Here is a 24900-nt window from a genome sequence, read left to right on the forward strand (position 1 = left end):
TCTTGAATAAACACACTTTTTAGATTGTTGCAAGGCTTTGGTTAATTTCCAAAATTACAAAATAGTTATTTGGCTATTTTTCCCAGCTCTCTCATGGCTTTTATAGAAGAATGAGATTTTAGAGGTCTTTACTCTGCTGATGGTACCCCCAGAATTCTGTCTTAATTCAAAAATGAAGGGGAAATAAATGATGTTCTCAGATGAAGGAAAACTGAGAGTATTTTCCCCTAGTAAACCTACCCTACATGAGTGGCTAAGTTCTCTTTACAAAAAGGAAATGATTAAAAAAAAGAAAAAAGAACTCTTAGAATATCAAGAATGAAAAAATAACAGAAAGAACAGATATTTGGGTAACTAAAATAGACATTTCTTCTCTTGAGTTTTCTAAATTGTTTTTATGTAAAGTGGTTCTCAGTGTATGTAGAAGAAATATTAAAGCAATTATTTAATGAATGTGAGAGGGTAAAGCTATGTAAAGGGAGATAATGTTCCTATACATCACTCAAACTGATAAAATTATGACACCATTGAAATCTGATAAGGTATGTATATATAATGTATTACCTAAGATCACTAAAAATGTATAGAGATAGATGCTTCATACCACTGCATATAAATTGAAATAGAATTATAAAAATGTACAATTAATTCACAAAAAGACAGGAAAAAGAAATGAGTGAAAACAAAAACAGGGGTAACAAATAGAAAACAACAACAACAAAAAGAGGCAGCCTTAAGCCCTAACTTATCAATAATCACATTAAATATAAAAGGTTTAAATAGACCAATTAAAAGACAAAGATTCGCAGGATGCATTATGAAAAAATGACCTGTTGACATGTTATCTATAAGAAATTTATTTCAAGTATCGTGATAATAGGTGTATTGAAAGTAAATAATTTAGGGAAAGATACATCATGCAAATATTCAAAGAAAGCAGGGATGGCTATATTAATATTATATAAAGTAGACTTAAGGGTAAAAAAAATAAGTAGGGACAGAAAGGAATATTACATACTCATTAAAATTGGTCAGTACACCAAGAAGATATAGTGATCCTAAATGTATGTTTCACACAACAAAGCTGAAAATATGTGAAATAAAACTGAAAGTAGACAAACCCACAATTATACTTAGAAATTTCAATATCCCTCTTTCAACTATTGATAAAACAACTAGACAGAAAATCAGTAAAGTTATGGGTGATCTAACAGGATCTATTTGACATTTATAGAATATGCCACCCAAAACAACAGCATACACTTCCAAGTACTTATGGAACATATACTATGCTAGACTGTATCCTGGGTCATAAAGCAAAGCTTAACACATTTAAAAGAATTGAAATACCAGTTGTGTCCTTTGACCACAGTGCAATTAAATGAATAGTCAGTAGTAGGATTATAATGAGAAAATCATCAAACTCCTTGGAAATTAAACAATACACCTCAAAATTATTCATAGATCAAAGAGCAAGTCTCAAAGGGTATTAAAGAATTATGTTAAGTTAAATGAACATGAAAACACAATATACCAAAAACTGTGAGACACAGATGAAATAGTTCTGAGATGGAAATTTTTACAGTAGAAAAATTAAAATTCTCAAATCAATAATCTAAGCTCTGACCTCAAGAAAGAAGGAAAAAAAGCACAAAATAAACTGAAAGCAAGAAAAAGGAAGGAAATAATAAAGCAAAGATTAGAGATTAGACAAAATGAAAATACTAAGACAAAGTCAATGAAACAAAGAGCTGGTTCTTTGAAAAGATCAATAAAATTGACAGTCCTTTAATAATACTGACAAAGAAAAAAGAATGAAGAGACAATTTACCAATATCAAGAATGAAACAGGATACAGCATAACAAACTCTGCAGAGTATCTTTAGAAGTATCTTTAAAATGATACTAAGGAATTAATATGAGCAACTCTACACACATACATTTGACAACTTAGATGAAGTGGACCAGTTCTCAAAAAGTGTAAACTACTAAACTCACTCAACATGCAACAGATATTTTTAATAGTCATGTAACTATTGAGGAAATTGAATTCAGCAGATCCATATGGTTTCAGTGAAGCTAAAAATAAATATTTGGAAACTTTTATGAAAATGCTGTAATTGAACAGTGTAAGTGCCACAGTTGAGAACTCAATGCAAAGATTTAAGAGCATATGAGGTACATTTGAAAAAAGAAATAAGAAACTAGTACATAGATGGAAAAAGTCATAAATGTAGCATAGAAAAACAAACTGAAGGACAGTACAGAGGAGAGAAAAGGGACATGTTCTAACATACATGATAAGACATATCTAGAAGGAAAACAGTTTTGAGAAAGTAGTTTTGAAGAGACAATATCTATAATATAAATACAAATTATAAATGAATCCCCATGAATCCCAAGTAAAACAAATTAAGAGAAATTATACCTATCAGAGTAAAACTATTAAAACCTAATGACAAAGAGTAAGATCTTAAAATAGTTGAGCAAAAAAAAAAATTTCAAAGGAGCCACAGTTTGACTGACAACAGAAACAACGGAAGCCAGAAAACATTGAAATGGTATCTTCAAAATGCTGAGAAATAAAAAATTAACCTAGAATTTTATCAGTGGTAAAGTATCCTTCTGAAAAATGTTATAACTAGTAAGGTATCCTTCTGAAATAAAGACACGTTCTGAAAAACAGTAAAAAAAAACGTCTGTAACATTAACTAAAAGCAATTCCAAAAGGTATTCTTTAGAAAAAAATAAAATGACTTAAAATGTTAAGAAAGGAGAGAAAAGTACAAAAAGGTAAACATATGGGTACATCTAAATGAACAATGAGTATAAAAATAAAATATGAATAATGTGTTTTAGGGTTTTACACATATACTGAGAATCAAAATATACAATAGTAGCTTACAAGATATGAGAATGGGAAATGGAATTAAAATATTCTGAGGTCATTGAAATGCCTGGGTAAAGATGGAAGTACTGTCATTATAACTTTTTAATATGTCAAGAATTTGTACTCTAATGTTAATCTCTGTTATCACTGAAAATAAATATTAAAAGTAAATGTATATATGTGTGTATATACATATATACACAAAATAATTACCAAAAAGTCCTAATTAATCTACAACCATAGTGATACATTTAACACACTTGTCTGAATTAACTGACAAAACCAAGAATAAATGATAAGACAGAATAATAGAATATTTGAACATACAATTAGCAAACATGTGACTGATATAAAATCCTGCATCCAGTATCTGCAGAATATAAATTTATATGAAGTACACATGGAACATTAACCAAAATAGATTATATGTTGATTCCTGTAGGAAGTCTAAACAAATTTTAAAATATGGATATGTTCTCTGACCACACAGCAAATTAAGCAGGGAAACAAAACACAAAGATAATTAGTAAAGTCCCATATATTTGGAAATTAAGAAGTATACTTCCAAATAGATTTTGAGTCAAAAAAAGAATTACAGACAAAATTATAAATTTATGAGTGATAATGTAAATACAACTTGCATATTCCAGGTAAGGAAATTTAAAGGGAAGTTACAGATTTAGTTACATGTATGAGAAGATAATAAAGATCAAAAAATAATCTGAGCATCCATCTAAAGAAAGTAAGGTATAAAATAACAGTGTGAAAGCCAAAGAAAGTAGAAGGAAGAAAATTGTAAATACAGCAGAAATTAAAGAACTAGAAAACAATTTTGCAATAAAGCCAAACGTTAACTTTGGATATGTTTTGAAATATTTCTGAAATTAATAAATTTCAGATTTTGAATAAAACTAATGAGAGAATGAATGTAAAAATCAGGAGTGAAAAAGGACATTGCTACAGATCTTATAAATAATATGCTTATATTATGAACAACTTTATACTAGACATGTTAAAATATTTAAAAAATGCAAATTTTAGGGAAAATTCCTCTTACAAAAATGAGAATAAGAAGAAATATTTAAATACACATAACTGCTAAACAAAAATGACTCCCTTATGAAAAGCCAACTTTAATAAATACACTCCATGGCCAGATGGCATTATGAGTGAATTCTACCAATTATTTAGGGAGAAAATTATGACAGTCTTATACATCCTCTCCAGAGAATAGAAAACAAAAAGAAAATTAGTGAACTTCCAACTAAATTTATGTGGTGTGCATAACCCCCATAACCCCTGTAACCAAAAGTGACAAAGATTTACAAAAGGACTCTTGCAGGTCATTATCTTTTATAAGCATAGATGATGATTTTTAAACAGAAAGGAGCAAACTAATGCAACAATAAATAAAAATCATCACATTTCACTATCAAGTTAGTTTCATTCCCAAAATGCAAAGTTTAACATTGGAAAATTAATGAATGTAATTCATATTAACACAGTAAAGGAAAATAAAAACATATTTTCAGTAAATGTAAAAAGGCTCTTTTAGAAACATTTGCTACTCATTATTCAAACACATCAGCACTACATCTGAGCAAAGTAGGGATGGAATTTCCTTCCTTTGATAAAATTTAACTATAAATAAACTTGCAGCAAATATCAGACTTAATGTTGAAATATTGAAAGGTACTCAATATTGGGAATGATTTAAGGATGACTCTACCAGTACTGGTCAACATTTTACTGGAAGTCCTTTTTAGGGCAGTAAGATTTTAAAAAGAAGTTAAAGAAATGAGAAATGAAAGAATTAAAATATTCATTATTAAAAATGATATAATTATCATAATAAAATCTTTAATCTTTCATATGAATTATTGAAACTAATAAATGGGTGTAGCAAAAATAAAAAATCACATTTCTTTATATGAGGCTCAGAACAGAAGAAAATGAAATATTTCAGAAGAAAGCATTTCAATGCATAACAGTAATTATTTAGAGTAGCAAATCTAAAGGAAGATGTTTATAACTGCTGCACAGAAAACTACAAAACAATATTGAGAGAAAACAGTTTATATAAATGGAGATAATAACATGTTAATTTATTGAAAGACTCAAATATCAGTTCCTCCCAAATTTATAGTTAGAGTAACTACAATCCCAAACAAATTCTCCAATAGTTTGAATTATGGAAATTAGCAAGCTAAATCTAAAATTCTTATGGAAAAGGACCAAACATATTTGCTAGGACTTCTTCTATTATATATCAAACTTAAAGCTACAACAGCAAAAACTGTGTGGTATAGATATATACTTAGAAAATATATTTTTGAAATAGAACAGAGTCAGAAACAGATATACACATATATGGAGACTTGATTTATGAAGAATGACAGTGGAAAGCTGTAGGAAAAATAGAGGCTATGGATCATTGCTGCTGTTCCCTGCTACTGGGAATGACAATTAATAGCACTGGCCTTACCAGCTAAAGCATTCCTACTCCTTGGGATACCCAATAGAAATGCATGCACATGCATGCCAAAAAACATCAAAGACTGTCAATAGAAGCATGGTTTCTGATAGCCAAAACCTGAAACAGCATACTAAATAAGTAAATTATAGTATATCTATACAATGAAATATTATAAGGTAATGAAATGGATATATTATGTCTACATGTTGAAACATGGAACAAATTCATAAACATGTTCAACAAAGGAAGTCAGACATGAAAGGAGACACATGGTATTGATTCCACAACATTCAGTAATGTTGATGTTGACTGTACTGTTAAGATGTTGATCGTACTTGAGGAAAAGAAGTGCAGCGATTGGAAGAAGGCATGAAAGGTAGTCATCTTGGGTCCTAGTAATAGTCTGTCTCATGATCTGGATGAAAATTATATGGAGTTTCACTTTGTGATAATCATTGAACTATGAACTGTATTTTTTGCACTTCTCTATTTCTCTACTCTGAATTATTTAAAGAAGTTTAAATAATTATATTCTCCAAATTCTCAAGAAAATCGTATTGTATTCCAGAACCTAGAAAAAAAATGAAGAGAACTTTTCCAATCTGTTCTACAATGTTAGTATGTTTAATTCCAAAACAAGAGACAATACTATATAAAAAGCAAATAAACAAAACTAAAAGTCTTATTATTAAGCATAGATGAAAAGTAAGCAGATAAAGATAAACATACTGAATACAAAAAAATTTTATCTAGTAATGGGTAATACTAAATCCCAAACAAGTAAGATGTATCTCAGAAATACAAGAATGGTTCAGTATGAGAAAATGTATTGATATAATTAAATAAGTAATTAATAGATTAAAATACATAATATGGGATCCCAGTAAAGAATAAAATCTCTTTCATATAAATCAATACCCATTCTCAATAAACATTTAAATGAAATAATAAAGGCACAAGTTGTTTATTTTTTAAAGCAAAAACAAAGGCAATAAAGGTTTTAAAAGAGAACATTTAGGACACTTTTTTAAACCTTAGGGTTGAGAAGGCAGAAAAGGAAAAAAAATAGAAGTCAACCACAAGGGAAGATTGACAGGTTTTATGACATATTAATTAAATATTCTGTATGACAAAGATTCCATAAGCTAAGAAAAAAAAGAAAATGACAGGCTGAATATATGTAACTATATACATAAAATATAATTTAACATATATAAAGTATGTAAAAATATGTAAAATATACATAAGTATGTCAAAAAAATGACCAAGCATTATCTATCTATCTATCTATCTATCTGCCTATCTATCACATTTCTATCTGGAGTGAGCGAGAAAGAAAACAAGAGACTCAAGAAGAAAAGCATGTATCTCAATACACTGTCCAAGAAAATGACTAGTCAGTTCAACACAAAAACAAACAGAAACCTTTAAAAAGTCAGGAACATTCAAATGAAAAAAAAACTGTAAAGGATTAAAAACACTTATATAGCATTTGAGTATATGTAGGGAAATAAGAACCATCATATACTACTGGTAGTAATATAACTGTATAGTCTTTAGAAGGGCAACTTGTCAGTTTCTATCAAAATTCTCATAGACTCTCACCTAGAATTTTCACTTTTCAGTATTTACTCGAGCAATGTTTGCAAAGCACATAAATAAGATGATAAAATGATTTTCATTGTGGCAATTGTGATGTTTCTTTTGTAATCGAGAAAAATTGGGGGGTAAAAGATCCTAACAACTTTCAGTAGTGAAATATTTATGTGAATTAAGTTCACCCATGTTAATGGAACACCATTCAGAAATCTAAAAGAACAGGTGGATTTACAAATACTGAAATAGAAAGATCTTCAAAGGACATATTAAATGGAAAAACAGTTATAAAACAGAATTGAATACTAGCCCATTTATGCAGAAGAAAACCATTTCTTTATATACTAAGCGCACATATGTGAATATGTATTTTATGAAAGTGAATAGTGCAAAGTCAGGAAGATTAGCATTAACAGAGGGATTAGGTCTGTGGAGAGAGGTGAGGTCAGGACATGTGAAGTGACATGTTTGTTCTTTTAGTCTATCTAGCTATATATTGTTTGAATGTATAAAATGTGTGTTTGCTTATTGTTTATATAATTAAAATATGAATTACAAACATACTGTAACATTCACTTGTGTCAAGGTGTATGTGGTTTTATCAGCCCCTCTGTGAGATTTATTTTTTTTAAATGCAGATCTATACTTTCGTGTTTCCCCACAAATCATCTCTGGTATCAAATGTTGAAATTCTAACTTGAAAGATCAGTAATAAGAAAAGAATCTAATAGGAAAAATTAATAATAGAAGTAGTGAAGAGTTGAACTAATAGTAAAAGGTGACTCACAATAGGTTCTACCTTTCAACTAAATTTAGCATTTGAGAACATTTAGAAGAACAAAACTTAGAGATTATCTTCAGAAAGATCCCAACTGATATACTAATGCAAAATGTCTCTATATTGCAGAACTGGAGAGCTACACAGAACATTCCATCCTCCACCTCATTATTCCCCACTTCCTTTATTATTATGGCTGCATGGAGAGAGTAGTGACTTCTGTTCTAAGCATATGTCTTTCTTAGTGGGTCTCCCCTTCTGGGCCCTAGGGACCTTGAGCAACTAGTTTGTGTGCCAGCAGTTCTGTATTTTTGGATGATGAAAATTGATTTTCCTCCTTTTAGCAGGTGCAGTCAATGAATGAGCCTCTCTCCTCCCTACCTGCGCATGTTATACCATCAATAGTGGGAGATGAGATGAAGAGAAACATTTGTGGAGCCCTCCGCACATAGCAGCAAGGGGCCTGATGAAACCTTGCAGCACTGATGGTGTACTAGAATCAAAGGTAATAATCAAACTTAACTTAGAACTGTTTTCTTCTTAGTACTTCCTGGACAAGGTCAGTCAGTATCTGTCTGCGTTTTCTGGGATTATCTAAATGGGCTGGGCTTCGTGAAGGCTGTATTATGGTTGGCAGAGTTCTAAATGGCTCATTCTTGTCCAAACTGGAGTGATGATTATATAAGATCTTTTTTAAGGAAAAGAGTAATAATTATATAGGATCTCAATATTGTTTATTATGTCTATTATAATGCCACCTGTTTTTCAAACATAAAGTCTTATTGTACCTACAACTGCTTTACAACTAGGAAAGTGTAGATACAGAGATGAGACTGTATTTGGTTCATATTGGAAAAATGAAGAGATTTTAAGTCAGGAAATAAATGCAGAAGTACATTCTGTACTTGCATACAGGATGGATTTGGAGCTTTGAGTCTAGAGATAAGGTAACTAGTTGGGAAGTTATTGCAAGTTCATAGGTGTAAGTTGTGAAGTGTCTGAGCAAGTGTTAACATGGCTGTGAGAGTAGGGAATGGGGGTAAATGCAAGGAAAACAGGCTTTCTTTAAAAGATGAAGAAACTCGAGAGAAAAGCTGTCTAAAGTTCTTGGTGTTTTTAAAAGTGTGCTAAGGAAGGTGAGACTGGCATCTAGTAATATAAGGTAGTGTCCATTGCTAAGACCTTTGTAGATTGTGAAAGAAAGAGTGTGGTTGGAGGGTGAAGTCACCTGGCAATTTAAATGAAAATCAAGTCATTCAGGAATGAACACACAAGACAGTAGTCTGCCATGATGATTTATGAGACAGTTTCTAGGAGAAGCCACACAAAACACCCATTCATAATGGGCCTCCAGCAAGTGTGGACACTGCAGAAATCATCTTCACATTCTGGAGTTCTAGGGTAACTTTCCTCCCTGAAGTTCTGAACAGTTGCATGTGCTATTGAGGCAGGGCAGGAATGTAGGACAAGCATCATAAAGAACTTTTCCTGCCTTTGATGAAAAATGCCAAAATATAAACAGAATAGTAAGAACATGAGGGACTCCATCTTAAGGCTAAGATTTCATTTTAAAAACCAAGGATTTAAGAAGTAAGAATCCCCATATATTCTTTGCTAATGAGCCAACAGCCTATCTTAAGGCAGGGAAAGCAGCCCTGACTGGTATGTTCCCTGTGTAACCACTATCTTGGAGAAGAACAGGATCAATAAATTCCTTGTGTTAAGTTAATCTTGCAAAAATAGTAGAGGACAGAGTATAGACAATGACACAATGTCTCTCACAGGAGATGGACATCATGAGACCACGTGTCAAGCCTTCACTCCCCTCCTCTCCCCTGCCCTTTGCCCCATTCTTGAAAGCCTTGAAAGACAGAATCCTAAGCCTCCAAGTGCACCTTCTCCCTGAGGTTGCCCACACTCCCCTTTCTTCAAGTGTGTGCTTTTTGCCTTAAATAAAGACTTCTCGTTATTCAACTTATGGCATTTTGTCTCTGTGCCCTTCCAGTGGTAAGCATCTTTGTTACTTTGCTATTTCATTCTGGTTTCTAGACTTAAGCACAAGTCCTCACTCTGTCTCAGTTCTACTCTAGACAAGTAGGGAAAGGGTACTGAGATCTCCGATCTGAGCTTGCAAGTTCCCATCACCTGGGTGACCCAAACAGGACTGCAGCTGTATGATCATGAAAATTTCCTTTCTTTGCCTTTGGGAAGTTCTAAGAACATAATTTCATTCCATTCAGTGCTCTGCAGGTTCCCCAAATCCTGGTGTGCTAGGGAATTAGTTCCCATGCTGTGCAGATTGAGACACTGGACTCCAGGTGACTCTGGCTTTAAGAGTTAGCAAGGGATCTGCTCTATGCCTAGCAGGAGTGCAATGAGCTTCCCTTTTCCCCTTCTGCTCTTCCTTGTTCTCTGCTGCCTGCATGGCTGCTACTATTCACTACTGCTCTCGTGTTAATGAATTCCTTCTTTATCTGACACTCGTTCCACCTGTTTGAGAATTCTTTTCTCATTCAGAGTAAAAAGCCCTCCCCCATGCAGGTGTAGTTTTCACCTAGTGCACACGGAGAAACCTCCCCAGATGCAGCTGCCCAACAACACTATGAGTAGTGGTTTGTCTCCTTGCCAGAGGAGGAGGTGAGTGAAGGAAAGGTAAAGAAGGAACACTTTTTAATGCTTCAGATAATTATATGATGTGGAAGAATTCTAGAAAGCCTGGGGAAAAAATCCACATGATTTAAGTCTAAAACAAAGATTTGAAAAAGTCACAAGAAAGCAAAATCCGGATCATGTTCAGAAGATGATCTGCAGAGGACATAAGCACCTCTGAGATGTCTTATTTCTAATTTATGTGGGAGAAATGCACCCATGAGTACAAATCATCAATTTCTAATTCTATCTGATTGAGTAAGTGATGATTCATGCCAAAGAGCAAGACTTGTGTTTTGGGGAAGGTGTTTAGGTCATTAAAATTATGCAAGGCATTATATCTTAGTGATTTGGTGAAGAGCTCTGGAGATAACTGAAATAGAGAAACATACTTGTCCAGCAAAACCAAAAGGGAAAAATAGTAAGGGTGAGTACAGCAAATGGTGTGCCCAAGAGAAAAGTACACAGGGTCCCCAGTATTTTCTGTAAGAATGATATGGACTTTTGTTATGTTAATATAGCAGGTAGCTGAGTGTGTGTAGCAAACAAATAATGTTGAAAATTTGATGTAACTAAAAACATATAGCTGTCATGTGATTTGTGATTGGAATACAGAAATACAAAAGCAAACCTGCCTGGCTATAGCTTATGCAAAAAGTCTTCTTGGTACTAATTGATTCCTTTGTTAGTCAATGTGGGACATGATGCATTGAAAGTATTGAAAATATATACTACATAATATATAAATATACATAATATATTATACAAATATGTATATGAAGTTCATAGTCCAGCATCTGAAATATGGTTCACATTTCTGGATCTCATGTTTTAAGCACACATTGCAAAAACTAGTGGTCATTACTAGTGGTGAGGCAGAGGAGCTGAAGCAGAATAATGTCTTGTCTGGAAGTCACGTCATGTGAGAAGTGGGGTAGTTTCTAAGAGACAGAAGTACCTCTGTGTTGCATGATGTTTGGAGAGCTGTTGTGCTGAGGAAGCACTGGCTCTCATCATGCTAGAAAGCACAATGGAAACAACTGGTTGGATTTCCAAGGAGATGGATTTTAGTAAGTATAAGGTAAAGCTTTCTTTGCAACAAAGTTTCCCCACTGCAGAGCAGCCATCCTGTGAGGCAGGGCTGTTTCAGTTGCTGCGAGTAACCAAGCTGAGGTTGGGTGACAGCTGCCAAGGATTTATCTGTTGAGTGGAAGGTTAGACTAGGTTAGTCTTGAGGTTCCTTCCAACTTCAAAATTGTATTATTTTATGTAAATAAATTAAGATCTATTTTAGACTGTGGCAGCTCTTCATTTGTGGTTTCTAACTTATCTATCTATAAAAGTAAACTAAGGAGAGAAATGACAAAAATTTTAAAAAAAAAGGTCAACTAGAGCAAGGCTAGAATAATGGGACACACCTCTAAACTGGGTGCATTGAAAGTATAATACTTGTTTAAACAAACAAGATAATGTATAGATAGATATGCTGGGTATCTATCTATATATCAACTATAGATAGATAGTTGGGTATAGATATGGATGAATATAGTTATTCATTACTTTACATGCACATTTCACAGCTTCAAAAATATCCAGATATTATAAGGCATCTTCCAGTGGGCAGTTTTTGAAGTGGCAAGGGAAGAGTTAATCCTTTGTTCTCAGAGCTCACAGGAATGTTTATCAACTCCAGAGCAGGGCTTCCTTCTTCCTTTTGGTGAGTTAAGTCCGTCTCTGCTTTGTTTGACGCTGCCCATTTGAGGAAAGCTTATCCCTGACCTTCTGCCAGAGAGACTGATGGCAAGGACAGTTTGCACTAACCTTGACATTCACCAGGGTAAATGGCTTTTTCCACGAGTAGTCAGCAAACAAGGAGAGCCAGTCAAGTGCTAATGAATCTGCACCTGGGAGAAACTGCACAACAATTGTGCTTTTAAAGAAGAAAAGAGTCCTTGGGAGGTGCAGGCTCATCGGGTGCTTGAAGGTTCAGGGGAAATTAACTCTTTTAGCCAAATGCAGTTTGAAAATAAATAAATAAAAACCCCTGGTCTTTTAAAAATCTGCCATGACTCCTCTTTCAAAGTTTGACCTTCTGGTCTCTCTCTCTTTTTTTTTTTTTTTTTTTACCTGGAATGAGCTCTCAGGGCCATTCTGGGGAGCCCAGGGAAGACAGAGCGATGTCACAGAGTGACCAGGCTGGCAAGGCAGTTTCTCAGCTGCCACTTATGCTGCTCAGCCCAAATCCTTCTCCACTGAGTTCAAGGGAAGCAAATGGTGAATCTTATTTTTTTAAAATATCTCGATTTATCTACTATACATGCTATAAAAAATCCCAAGAAAGCACTGCAGAATTAAACTCCCCTATTACAGACAATCAGACAAACTAATATTCTCTAAAGGGTCCTTGTGGCCAGATATAAAACCCTCTGGTGAGACAAAAATTGTACCCCTGTATATTTTGCATCCAGAGCCCCACTCAATACCCTTTGAATTCTGCCCTTATTCTTCCAATATTGATTATTTTCATCATTTCTGTATATTACAATCTCTTCTATGTAATTCTATGTATTACAAACCTACTAGGGCTATTCTTTATTTTGGCTGTATATACCTTGGCTCTCCAGTAGACTTACAAAAAAATAAAAATCATGTTATGAGAGATTTTTTTGTATCCACCAGGATATGTTACCCAATTCTGGGATACGTAATAAGAGTGTAGCATGGAATTGTATGCTGGTGCCTTACAAAATTTAACCAACTGTATTTTTCCAAGCGTCCACTCATTTTTTTGCTCATCACCAGTAAAGTCATTGTTGGTGTTCCCAACCAGATGACTTTATCCATAGTGAAGGTGTTTCTATATTTTCATTACTCTATCTGTTCTTTTTTCATTTTTAATTATTAAATTATGATATACACAGAAAAAATGCATACATTTTAAGCGTGCAATGCAAGACATCTTTACAAAATGATACATCCACGCAACCACGACCCAGATAATAAAATAGCAAATTATCAATACACCAGAAACTTCTGTTTTCTAGTCATAGTTGCCTCCTTCCCAAGGTAACTCCTGTATGTCTAGAGCTTTTGCTTAGTGTTAGGTTTATGAAATTAAAACATGTGGTGAGTGTAACTCTAGTTTGTTCATTTACAATGTTATATAAAATTATATTACTCTTCGTTCAGTCTCCTATTGATGAATGTTAGTTTTTTTTCCATTTTTTAATTGTCATTTGTTATGTAAGAATAATGTTGCTTTGTACATTTTTATACATATATGCTTTTTCATTGGCAGTGAAACTTCTGGGTCCTAAGTAATGCACATGTCAGTTTTAAGAGATACTATCAAATAATATTCTTAATGTAGAAGAGTTTCTTGTGCCCCATATCCTCTCAATACTTGGTATTGCAATATTTTCTTTCTTCCCTTCCCTTCCTTCTTTGATTTCACTTTTATTTTTTTTAAGCTCTCTGAGGGGGTTGGAAACATGGTTAAGTTGAGGTTATAATTTCCATTTCCTTAATACTAATGGTGTCAAGTATCTTTTCAGATATTTATTGGCCTTTTAGACATCGTCTTTTGTGAAGTGGCTTTTTCAAGTCTTTTCCTCATTTTTTTTACTGAATTATTTGTCAGTTCATTATATGTTCTGGATATGAGTTCTTTTTTAAATAACTATCACAAACATATTCTCCCACCATATGGGTTACCTTTTTATTAAACTTGTAATGGTGTCTTTGATAATGAAAACTTCTTAATTTTAATGAGATTCAATTTCCTAATATTTTCCTTTATGCTTAGTGCTTTTTATCTCCTACTTAAGAAATTTTGCTTAGCTCAAGGTCATAAAGAAATTATCCTTTGCTGTGTTCTAGAAGTGTTATTGTTCTACCTTTGCATTTTGTTCTAGAATCCAGCTGAAATTAATTTTTCTATATATGTGGGAGGGTCAAGATTTTTGTATATGAATATTCAAATTGGCCCAGCAGTTACCCTTTAAAGCAATTGTACATGTGTGAGTCTCTGTGGATTGTCCATCTGTCCTACTGGTAAATCTAACTTGAGGCAGTAATACATAGTATTTTTACTGTAATTATTGATAAATAGTTATACAAATTTATCCAACTTTGTTCTTCTTCAAGATTGTCTTGAATATTCTTTGTATTTGCATTTTCATGTGAATTTTAGAGTTAACTTAGCACTTTTATACACACATGCATATATATACAACCTTCTAGGATTTTGACTGGGATTGTATTGTTAAATAAATTATTCTGGAAGGAGTTGACTTCTTTACAATATTGAATTCTGTGATAAATATTAAATACAAGTGATTTTGTTGGTTTATAAACATTTGGGCATGTTCTAATTATTGCTTAGTGATTGCCATCATAATATTACTATTTTTAGGGATTGAACTGTATAATTTCATATTTTTAATTTTATTGCAGCTTGCTTTTTGCTCTATATGTTCATGTTCCATTTGCTTTTAAAGAGTTTTTATTCCATATTTTTACAGTTCTGTAGTTTACATAAGTTAATTAAGTTGGTCATTTATGTTGTTTAAATCTATGTATTTACTATTATTTTATCATATAATCACTGAATACATCTTTAAAAAAGTCCAATATTCTTGTGTATTTTATGATTTTCCTTGTAGTTTTGCCTTACATATTTTAAGACTAGGTTATTAGGCACATACAAATTTAGAATTCTTATATTCTAGTCAGTTGATCTTTTTGTCATTACGAATCATTTCTCATTATTTTTAATAATGCTTCTTAAAGCTTATTAATATGCTACAGGAACTAAATCAGCTTTCTTTTGGGTATTGCTTACAATCTATCCTTTTACTATTAACCTTTTCATAAATTAATATTTAAAGCAAAATACTGTTGGATTTTGTTCTTTTATCCAGCCACATAATTTTTATTTCTTATCTGGAACAATAATCTGTTTACATTTAAAATTTACCTTAACGGTTTAAATCTACCATTTTACCATAAATTATCTATTTGCATAGTCTGTTCTGTCTTTCCCCAATTTATTGTCTTCTTTTTTGTTAATCTGGTAATAATCTTTAATATTTAATTATTGTCTTCATTGTATTTAAGTTATATATTTACTGTTCTTTTAATATCCTCAATATTACAAAATGCATCCTTGACTTATTATGGTTTATTACAAGTTAGTATTTTTCCCACTCTTATGAAAATGCAAGGAATAATTTAACCTCAATATTCTCCTCCCCCACTTATGTTACTGTTGCCTTTAATTATCTGTGCATTCTCAACCACATAAGACTAATGTTTAATGTTTTATTCACTCAATATTCATGTAGGTTTACCCAGATATTTACCATTGTGTATTTCTTCATTCTTGAACTTCTAAGCTTCTCTATGGGATTATTTTCCTTCCACTTATACAACATCTTTTGGTAGTTTCTTTGTTACAGGTATATTATTGATGATTTCTTTCAGTTTTTGGTTGTCTGAAAATATACTCTATTGATATTTTTGAACAAAATATTTATGGGATTTAGAATTACAGTTTGATAGTTATTTTCTTCCAGCACTTTCATATTGCATTCTATTGTTCTCTGGTTTCATTGTTTCTCCTGAGAAGTCAGCTGTATATTTTTACATTGCTCCTTGGAAGATAAGTATCTGTAAAACATAATGTCTATTTCTGTCTTTATAATATTTTACCATTGTCCTTGGTTATAAGTAGTTTTTCTGCATTGTAACTAGATGAGTTTTTCTTTGAATTTATCATGCATATGGTTCACACTGTTACTAACTTTTGTGGCTTGGTATCTTTTCTTGTTTTTGGACTTTTTTTTTTACTATTTTCCCTTAACACCTTGCCTCTGCTCCTTCTGTGACTCTAAATACATGTATTTTAGACTTTTACATGATGTCCTATATGTCTGTTACATTTTTCTAACCTGGCTACAGCTGGATATCTTCCTTTCTGCAGCTGTGTCTAATATGTGTTAAATCTATTTTCTGAGTTCTTCATTTAGTTAATGCATTTTTAGATACTATCATTTTTATTTTATCTTTTTTTCCAGATTCATCTTGTTATCTATTTTCATCAACATGAGGCTTAATTGCCTTAGTAGCACTGAAATCCAAATTTCATTCCCTAGATTTATGTGACCACTGAAAGCACTAAGCCACTATTCCTGGGTTTCTTTGACCTTAGGCTACTTATTTATGGTAAAGTGACTAAAAAAAATAGAAGACAATGCTAGCTCACCTGAATATGATTTCCTTTCCTCCAAAAAACATGGCCCCTCAAGTCCTGGATGCCTTTGTTGTTCCCTACTACCTTCAAATAACCTTATTTTATAATTTTCTGGCTTTTATAGTTCTCTGTGTTCAGGTGATTAGTATTGGCAGCATATTCAAATACTATTCAAGGAGGGGGTAGTAATAGAAACTTGTCACTTTCCTTAACTGAATAAAGAAGAGGAGAGAATAACAAAGTATGAATTTGTATAACACAGGCAACAAGGGATAGATTGGGCAGATGGATTCTAATGACCTAAAACTTTTGTATGTATTCAAATAATTTTAAAATATCAATCAAGAAATTATTTAGCTCATTTTATTCATTAGAAAAAATAGGAAATTATATCCCAAAGCCATTTGGCATCTTATTCTGAATCAGCTGATGAGAATCAGAATTGAAAGTACCTCCCCGGTTTCCATACTTTCAGTCAGGTGGCTGTTATGGATTGAATTGTATTTCCACAAAGTTCATATGTTGAAGCCCTATCCCCCCAATGTGACTATATTTGTAGATAGGGCTTTTAAAGAAGTTATTAAAGTTAAATTAGTTCATAAGGGTGGGGCCCTACTATGAAGAGACTCCTGTGCTTATAAGAAGAAAAGATCAGAGACAAACCCTACCTTGCCCCATGGGCATACACAGAGAAAAAGCTATATGAGAACTCAGTGAAAAGGTGGTCATCTGCAAGCTAGAAAGTGAGATCTCACCAAACACCAACCCTGCTGACATCTTGATCTTCAATTTCCAGCCTCAACTGTAGAAATTGAATTTTTGTTCTTTAGCCCACTAGCCTATGGAAATTTGTTATGGCAGCCTTTCCACTAAACCTGCTTCAACTTATTTTTCAGATTGATCCATAGAAAGATTTTAAGGGAGTCAGGCTTTATCTATGTTTACCTTTTCTCTATATTGGAATTGTACATAAGATATACTTTGAAAAAAGGCTCTGCTGGAAATAATTTGAAGGCACAGTTATTCCTTAATATATCAAGATTAGGAATGTTTCTGCAAATGTGGTTGTATAAAGTGAGATTAAGATTTCTTTCCATTTACTGTGTTAGAGAGCTCATGATGTCCAGAGAGGTTAAGCACCTGTATCTAAGCCACACATCCAGGCAGCCACAGATTCAGGATTCAAACCCTTGATTCAAGGCTCCTGCCCCAAACCATGCCACATCAAAAAGTGACTCCCCTGTTGCTGGCATCATCAGGCAGTGATTTCCCAATGACTGAATTTTAAATAAAATGTGGAGTGCACAATTTCCTGTAAAAGAAAAAAAGAAAAGAGAGGGTTAATTTTGTTGGATATCAGAGGACAGTGTGACATGAGCCAATTCATTTGAATTTCTCCAAGTTTCAGTTTCACTTGTGTAGTTATTCTAATCCTTGCACAAGGTTATCTGTGCAAGAAATATAAATTTGTTTAATCTTCTTTAATTCAACTTAATTTTTATTGTGTCAGCATGATAGAAATGTAATGTCATTTTGAGATGCCTTTTTTCCCATGGCTGTTTCTAAGTTCTAGAAAACTTATTTAGTGTCATGGCTTCATTGTGAGGAAAGAATTATGGCTATGTAACCACTGATGATCTGCAGTAATGATGGCAAACACTGAGCCATCCTTTTTCCCATGTGGTCATCTGTGAACACTCTACCCAGGTTACAGCTAAAGCCTCCCTTGCTTCTTTCTTCAAGTCTCTCCTTCAGCTCCAGTGGCTTTCTCTGGTACTTTCATGTTGTAATGCTCACTGGATGTGGTCAGCTCTGGTAGGGGTAATGTAGGCTTTGCTGTTCTATATACAGCATGCAACACTTCCTTTTTGGTGATTTTGTATTCCTTTAGCCTGCTCTGCATAGTGGGAAACGAGTCACCAAATGCTTTTAGATACTACAAATCTAGGGATTTTACTAATTCTCCAGGGCTTGACCCATAGAGCAGAGCATAGGGCCCCACTTCCTTTGGGATTTACCAACTTCTATGCATACTTCATTTCTTCAGCCCAGTCTATGGGAGAGGGAACTGCCTTAGGGTGTGGGAAATTGTGTTCCTTTATCAAGTTTATTCCCAAATTGGTAGTCTATACTGAGTTGTTTCTATTGCCTCCAGGGTCTTTGCTTTTGAAACTCAAAGCCAGAAAAATGCTGCCTATCTTTCTTTTCTACTGTCATATCTCTTCCCTAAGGCAGAAGCGTAGAATGGTCTAGCTGCCACTTGAATAATAGAGAAAGAGAAAGTTAAAGAAATAGAAAGATAATAGATAAATAGATTTGTCATAAAATGTTTGGCTTCAACTAAACATCTAGATTTATACTTCCAGTTCTACAATTCTAGGATATAATAAAAATAATAGCTCCAAAGTTCCTTTTGCTGAGTACTTACTCTACCAAGTTACCATGCTAAGCATGTTACATATATCAAGCATTTTTAACCTGCCCAATAGTCCTCTAAGGCAATCTTATCTTTAATTCACAAATAAGAAAACTGAGGCTTGGAAATAACTACCTTCACTAAGATCATGGAGTTAATAAGTGGAAGAGCTGTATTCTAGTCTGGGTCTATTCTACCTTAACACTTGTACTCTTAATCACTTTGACTTACTTTTCTTTAGGGGACTGAAGTCTTGCCATTCCATAACCTATGTCAAAATATATTTGTTTTTAGCAGATAAAAAGCTATGACAGAGAGCATCAAGACATTGTCATTAGATATGAACCATAACTTAGCCTGCAATAAGTAATTGGCCTATGCACATGTTCATTTAATCTTCACAGGAAAATTAAAGCATTGTCTTATCATTACATTCATTTGGTAGGTAAGAAACTACTGCACAGCAAGGATTTGAACCCAGGCAGTTGGGCTCCAGAGTCCATATTCATAACCACTGTGGTCTGCTATCTCCTCCATGAGTCAGGAGAGTGGTGGGTACCCCTAGGATAAAAGCCTGCCAAGTGGTAGACAACTGTATAACTTCTTCAGCTCCTCATGGGATCCTCAGATCCAGACTTTACTGCCTGAAAGTTTACCAACAAAAATCATGTACAGTGGGGAAGGTAATACTTCATCTCCCTCCAGGTGTTGGTTCTCAACAGCTTGCTTTCTGGTTTGAGATTTGAGGATTTCCAGACAGACAAACCCCTCAATCCAGTGAAGGTCAGTCTAAATATGAGCCTTCTAAACAGCACCGTAACCATAAGCACAAGGCTGATTTGTAGCTCTCATTCATTCTTTTTTTTCATGAGAAGTTATTAACATGAATAACAGAGAAGGCAAAGAGTCAAGGGGCTTCCTGACTCACCTCTACTTATCCAAAAATTACTGTTCTGACTCTTTGCTCTTATATCCCTCTCTGGCCTGAACATTTCTTTCTCACTTAATCACATGTTGAGTCTTGTGTCTTCCTTTATTTTGCATTTTCTTTATTGTTATTGTTGGAGTATGTAGTGTCTGTGTGTGATCACAGAAGAGAGAGTATGTATTTATAAAAACATGACCCCTTTGTTTCAATTTGCAAAATGAAGACTTAATAAATGGAAACATATTTTGATTTTCAATGCATTGGTTTCAGGTTAACAAATGCATGCTGTTCATGATAAGTAGGTCATTGCGTGGAACTCCATCCCTGCAAACTTTCTTTTGCCGGCAGGCAGCACCTTCATGCTTCAGGCCTTCTCAGAAGCACACAGGAGCTGGACAGACATCACTAGTCCTCTCTCTGATGAATGCCTGCGATTGAACTCAATCATAAACCATCCTCACAGTCTTTCTGATTGTTTACTCCCTGTGAAATACAGCAATGAAGAAATAATCTTCTAGTTCTTCTGGTAGATCTCAGCTGCGCTGGCTTATTGCACTTACTGGATTTAAACAGACCTTTGTCAACTTTTATAATTAAATTGACTTACTTGCTGCCTGCTGCCTTTTGTTACTAAGTGAGCACTAATGCCACTAAGTTGCTATGGGTGTACCAGCATAGCAAATGAGCCTTAGATCCTTGGCTATGGTATTTTACACTTTAGGCAGGATGCTAGTGTTAGCATAGGGAATCTAATTCTTACTGCCATCAGCTCTTAGGTGGAATCCAGTTCATCATGGGCACTTGTTGGTTACAAATACAGATAAGTCTTAGTTATTTGAGTGGGTACTACTCATGGGGTGTTGTCCCTGGAGCAAATTCCCTTTCTCAGATTGGCATCATCTGCTCCTGGCCCCTGGTATTCAGAGACTGCTATAGAATTCAAATGTTGTCCTACAATAATACAACTCTATCCCCAAATCACCACCCCTATAATACTCACTTTTCAAAGTATAATAAAAGGTTTATTTGTGTGCTTATATGCCCTCATTATAGCTCTGCCATGCATCACCTACATTACTTATGTGGCAAGAATATTTTCTCAAAAGCTGAGACCTCTTTTCACCCTGGTTTCTGACACTCATTGGATGCATGGTTTTGAGCAAGTCACTTGATCTTTCTGGATCTCAATTTCTTTATCGTTACAATGACAGAGTTGTACTTCAGTGACCTCTAAGGACCTTTCCATCTCTCAAACTCCCCTCACTACACTTGGAAACCACAGTAACCTTCCTCTCCACAATTTCTATAATATGCCTTTAAAATTTTGGTTATTGTGGGTAAAATTGCAAATTTCCAGAATTTCTTGCCTGGCCTTAGTGCATTTCCATATCAATAGGTGCTTCCAAGGGGTGGAGAGAAGTAGTCATCTCCATATCAATAGGTAATTACAAGGGGGAGTGAGAGCATATCAGGACCGGAGAGGTTGGGGGGAGGGGGCCCTTTTCTTCTGCAGCAGGCTCCTGAGAGACACAGGCGAGCAGAAGTGGACGACTGCTTACAAGCAATATATGGGTTTCACCCACTGTATTTCTCCCTTTGACTGATTTGATTTCAAAGTTATTTTGCCTCCATATTTTCCCCCCAAGCTACAGTTAGCTTAGCACATCTTAGCTCATCAGAGGAGTTGGGGAATCAGTTGTATGGTTTGGGTGCTGAGAGCATTACAGGGTACTCTGTACTTTCCCTGCCAGACTGATACTGAGCCGAGTTGGGGAAATTACCCAGTAAGCCTCCATCTTTCTTCTTTCCATTTAGTGAGCCTTGAATGTTGATGACAAAATTTTTCATCCATTTAAAGAAATGTATGCACTCAACTCTAGAACTTGGTATTTTTTTTTTTTACCCACTCTAACTCATTTTCCTTTTCCCAACAGATACTATATTTAGTCAGTTTGTGGAAACTGATTTTTGGTGTCACTGCACATTTGCTCAACATGTTTAGTTATTTTTAAACTGCAGTAAGCCAATATTTGCCAGCAAAGGATCCTGTTTGAGGTTCATTGATGCAACTGGAGGTGATGGCAAGGGAATCTGGTTCTCTTAGCCAGGTCCCTGATAATGGCTCAGGATTCTAAATTGCACAGATTATCTCTGTGCTCTGAAATCCTAATACAAATAACTTTTCAATAATTAGTAAGGTTTTATCACATGCATAAAGACATTGTAAAGTTATGAAAAATGCTAATGTTGTTTTTATTGCCTTGAAGTTCCCTCTGGGAGTTATATTTTCATAAGGATACCCCTTACAATATTCACAGTTGGGAGGACACATCTAAGTCCAGAGAGGAATACTTTTAATTTGCTTAACTCTTTCTAGCCCTCCATTTCCTGTCCCAAATACTCATTTAACTTTTTTTAAAATATGAAGTCCTATCTGAGGACTGCCTTTGTTTTTTAGAGATGTTAAATGGGAAGGGGGGGCAGTCAAGTACATACATAGAGAGATTGCTAGGAATAGCTAAGTGAGAGAAAGGTAGGGACAACAGTGAGGTACCATTTTTCATCAACAAAACTAGGTATTGAACATGTGGCATGCTTGCTTCCAGACTGAAGGTTCAATTTGTACTTTAGTGAAGGTGTCATGAAACATGCAATTAAAGTTTTTTCCTCAAGATCATTGTCTTTAAAAGCAACAGAAATGTCTTAGAACTACTGCCCCATCCCCCACCCCAGCCACTTTGGCCACAGTGCATCTGGAATGCCACTTAGATGGATACCAAATCAAATTATGTCCAAAGATTGTGTTCCAGACATACTGATGAATATTCTAAGCTAAAACATCTCCCTAGACAAAATCTTTGAGTGTACCCATGTATCAATTGTAGAGGAATGCAGGGAACAGGGCTGAGCCACCCAGTTTTCGTAGAAACTACGTGAGGCTAACATTCCTGGACCCTGCCCTAAGTTAGATAACTAGAAGTAAACGACCCCCCTGGGGTTGAAACTCGTGATAAGTCACATAGGAATGCTTGTGCAAAGGTCAGGCACCTGGTGTATCCCTGTTCCAATTTTATTGGCCAAAGTATAGAATGTGTTTCAAATTCATTGGTTGGGGTAATGTGCAGGCTCCGGTGTAATGACTGTAGAAATCCCATATAAACCATACCTAAAGTTGCTTGGGGGTTGGCAGCTCGGACTCGGCCTGCGTGTCACTGGAGGTGCTGTCGACCCCAGCTTGCTGGCTGAATAAAGACTTTGCTTGGATTTTCATCTCAGTGTCCATGTGTCTTGTTCTCTGGGGAACCCCGGAGTCCTGGACCCTAACATTTGGGGGCTCGTCCGGGATCCGTGCGGCTTCCCTGAGAACAAAGGACGGCTGGAGGCAAGGTGTAATTGTCTGGACGGGGCAGTGTAATTCGAGGGTCGCCCCCTCATGTCTGCATAAATCCATTATAAAGCGAGAGTCGCCATACCGTGTATGGTCTCGGATTAGTGACCCTGAGTGAGAAAGTCCGGGTTGGTAGTCCCGGCCCCCGGGTTAGTGACCCTGGGTGAAGTCCAGGTGACTAATCCTGGCCCTAGGGTCCAAGTGACTCGGCCTTAGGAAAGCAAGTCCGATCGGCAGGAACCTGGTGCCTGAGGAGGAAGGGATCAAGCTCGTCACCCTGCAGCAGTCCGAGTGGACGCCTTTCAGGAGAATCACGAGAGTTTTTGAGGATCCTGAAAGTGGTGAGTGTGGTGCGCACCAGAGTGAAAGAAGGACCGGTCTGAACGAGTGCAATCAGATGTGGTGTGTGTGCTTAGTGTTATCATTGATTGTTTTATTGTGTTTTGGTTTCGGTTTATATTTCTTTCTGCGCTTTTTATTTTAAGTCTCCCTGTTCTAAGGTTCCCTGTTCTTTCCGTTCCTCCTCTCTGCCACTAAATCATTCCCTGTGGGCATGGGTTGGGCAATTAAGAGCCATTAGGGTGCCCGCTGCTAGAAGACTCCTGTGACAGGATAAAGGGGTCACAGCCACGAATCCCAGATAAATTCGCGTCCCCTGCAGAAGAAAAACTGTGCAACAACAGGCACCCGTTCACAAGCACATACACCAGTCATCTTGTTAGAGTGGCATCTCTACCTTTTACCCTTGTCATCCTCGTATTTTTCACTATGGGCCAGACTCAGACTACTCCTAAAGGTCTGATCCTTTCCCACTTTCCGAAGGTTAGGAAACAGGCCCTGAATATGGGTTTTAACATCGAGAAAGGTAGGCTCGATGCTTTTTGCTCAGCCGAGTGGCCTTCCTTTGGAGTAGGCTGGCCGACCCAAGGGTCTCTTTCCATGGACCTTATTGACAAGGTCAAAGCCGTTATCTCCCAGCCAAACCCTGAGGGCCACCCTGACCAACTTACCTATATCCTTGTTTGGGAAAATTTGGCTAAGAATCCCCCTTCCTGGCTGAGGCCCTTTTTGGTGGAGAAACCTCACACCAACCCAACAAGAGCCTCCATCCTAGTTACCCAGGAAGATTTAAAGTCCCCTAATCGCAGGGCCAAAAACCCGAGTGCGCCGCCTGTCCTCCCTGACAGTTCTCCTCTTTACCCCCTTCTGCCGATTGAGCAGCCACCCCCGTATGCGGAGGAGAGGGGTGAAGCTGCCGGGAGGATAGAAAACGAGGCTGGGGAACCCAGCGGGAACCAGGCGGCCACAGCTTCCCCAGACTCTTCAGCAGAGGGAGGCAGGAGGCCGGAAAGAGCTTCCCCACACTCCCCCGCCCTGGCCCCACGCTGGGCGCCAGGTAGAGAAGGAGGAATGCAGTTAAGGCCTCGGGGGGCCAGGGAACAAGAAGGGGAGGCTCCCTCCTCCACCTCAGAAGGAGCAGTGCCGGTTCTGCCTGTGCGCGCCATCGGTACAGGCATCGCTCAACA

The 24900-nt window shown here is 35.7% G+C and overlaps 1 long non-coding RNA gene across 1 annotated transcript in view; it reads left to right on the forward strand.

Moving 5' to 3' along the window:
- Window positions 1–13969, forward strand: part of LOC140843422 (uncharacterized) — a 529360-nt gene extending 515391 nt beyond the window's left edge. Inside the window, exons 6-7 of the long non-coding RNA XR_012121167.1 lie at window positions 8085–8245; window positions 9525–13969. This is a non-coding gene — a long non-coding RNA (uncharacterized lncRNA). The remainder of the gene's footprint in view (window positions 1–8084; window positions 8246–9524) is intronic.
- The last annotated feature ends 10931 nt before the right edge of the window (window positions 13970–24900 follow it).

The sequence above is a fragment of the Manis javanica genome, chromosome 1 (genome assembly GCF_040802235.1).
Source record: "Manis javanica isolate MJ-LG chromosome 1, MJ_LKY, whole genome shotgun sequence".
NCBI classification, from domain to species: domain Eukaryota; kingdom Metazoa; phylum Chordata; class Mammalia; order Pholidota; family Manidae; genus Manis; species Manis javanica.